This window comes from Patella vulgata, chromosome 7 (genome assembly GCF_932274485.2).
Source record: "Patella vulgata chromosome 7, xgPatVulg1.2, whole genome shotgun sequence".
Taxonomy (NCBI): domain Eukaryota; kingdom Metazoa; phylum Mollusca; class Gastropoda; family Patellidae; genus Patella; species Patella vulgata.
The window spans coordinates 17,345,062-17,347,561 of record NC_065885.2 but is presented as its reverse complement, the minus strand read 5'-3'; the positions used below and the strand labels follow the sequence as shown (position 1 = coordinate 17,347,561).

At 31.4% G+C, this 2,500-nt stretch overlaps 1 non-coding gene across 1 annotated transcript; it reads right to left on the bottom strand.

The window, feature by feature from the left end:
* Positions 1-2,362: 2,362 nt before the first annotated feature.
* On the bottom strand, positions 2,363-2,435 carry Trnat-ugu (transfer RNA threonine (anticodon UGU)). Its single transcript has one exon. It is a non-coding gene; the product is annotated as a tRNA-Thr (tRNA).
* Between the last annotated feature and the right edge of the window lie 65 nt (positions 2,436-2,500).

The window sequence follows — 2,500 nt, the reverse complement described above, 5'->3', positions numbered from 1 at the left end:
AAATTCTGGGAAAAGCTTAACTTGGAGGTGAACTGGTCCATAACATGGAAAAATGTTAATGTATTTTATAAGTCTCCTAAGATGCATGAACTGGATTTTAAACTAGCACATAATATCATTTGGAATAAAGTTAGATTATACAAAATAGGAAAAGTAGAAAATGACCTATGCCCAGTGTGTGAAGAGGAAGAGGAGACTACTCTTCACATGTTCCATGATTGTGTAGACTTAAGATTTTTTATTCAATTAATACATAATATGTTATCTGATATCATACCCTTTAGTCTGAATGACCACGATTTTAAATGTATCCTTTTATTCGGCTTACAGAGTGGGCATAAACACCTCCCCTGGGAACTTTTAAATATTATTTTAAGCTGTGCAAGACAAACTATATATATTAGACGTAACAAGTGTGTAGACAAACCCCAATCACATTGTGATTTGATCAAGTTGTATAAAAGTATATTAGCTGATGCACTTATTTACTTACGTAAACTTTTTAAGCGTAAAACTTTCCTCGATAAATTTATTCTACCCTCATTTTTTATCAATATCCAGCTTGATGATACAATAAATATCGATTTCACTTGATTGTCTGGTTACTGGATGTACTTATATAGTGGTTTTATATCTATTTTATCATATTTAACCTACTTTATTGTTTTAAATCTTTGATGACAATTTATAGTGGTAATTTATATATTGTGTTATATTTTTAAAATTATAATCTGTGATAATATACTGTGATATATATACATCTTTATATGTGCAATAATATATTTACATCTTTATCTGTGATAATTTTAATCCCCTTACTATGTGTATGATCTTTTTACTATGTGTGACCTATTTTATACCTGCTTGTCTACTACAGAATGTGTGGTGTGTAAGAGTTGTAGTCACGTGATCGCGTGCTGTACCGTCTGTCGCAAGCAGACGACTTGTTCTACAAACTACAAATAGTTAAATATAACTTAAAAAAATTTTTTTCACTTGATATTGATTCGGGAATTTAATTTCAATGTCGTGCTAATAACAGAAAATTCTACTTTTTCAAGATTTGCGGACGAGGCCTTCAAAATTTATGTTTGTAAAGTCTTTCTTTTATCTACTGGCTTCTCCACGCCCACTTTTCGCGTGAATGAAGTGTGTGGTTTACCCACGTGACCTAAACTCCTCCCCCTTGAACCTTTACACCCGTCGTTGACAAGACAGTTACACTAGTCCCAGAATTATCCTCCTGGATTCTTTTCCCCTTTTTTCGATGTGAAAAGAGTCCTTACAGGGGATAAATCCGAGAGTTATTTTATTTATATATATTACTAAATTGTTTTAAAATATTTACAGCTTTATATTCATGTTAATCTAATTATAAACTATTTTGACCCACTTCTCATCATGTCATATAAACATAAACACTGAATCTGTGTCAGCATTATAAGCCTCTACCATCCAGCTCTAATTAACCTATACCAACCATAGTAATCTTGTTTATCCAGTCCTTCCAAAAATTTAACATTGGATTTTCCTATTGTAAACCTTTTCATAAGATTTTCTCAACAATTTCTTAAGTACAAACAACCTTCTGGCCTATACTATGTTTATCTTCTATTAAAGTCACCAAATATAGTAAATTCTGATACATTAAGGACTATATTTTAAGTTTAAACCATATTTTTCTGATTGATACATCAAAACCTCCACATTCAAAGTTCTATTGCTGTTTTGTTTTTTCTGTTTTTTATTTAAGTAATTATAGCAAAGTTCTTATTCTGATACATTTTCTTACCTCACAATAGTTCTCATTTATGTCTAAATTCTCCAAATAGTTCAATATTTATAGCTTTGAGGTTTACAATAAGTAACTGGAAGCATATTTTGGCATTGCTACTGACATACTTAAACCGATATAATTCTCTTGTAATTTTAGTATGTAAATGACAGGCAAAGATTTTAAATGTAAATAATATATTTTACTCTTTTATACATACATCCTATATACTTTATAAAAAATCAAAAATACTTGCTCTTAGTATTATATTTTAATGTACTATAGTTTTGCCTGTATATACTTAATCTAGTAAGTTCCACTGTGAATCGATATAAAATGAATATTTGGAAATTATAATATATTGTAAATATTATCTTGTATACATATATTTTCTCTGAATAAATAATTTACAAGAAAAAAAAAAAAAAGAGCGGAGGACTGTAGTCTGTCGTAGTATTGTAATCCTTAGGTCGATGGTTCAAATCCGTCTCGTCGGATATATTTTTTTTCTATGGGAGGTCTGTGGTAACTTATACGCGTGTTCATTGTTGACATTCGATAGTACAACCCAGCTATAAAAGAATAAACAGCCCCCAGGGAGGATCGAACTCCCGACCCCTGGTTTACAAGACCAGTGCTCTAGCCACTGAGCTATGGAGGCAGACACTGCCCGTGGACAATGAAATACAATTGACGGGCCTCCATGGTTCTAGAATAAAGGAGGGG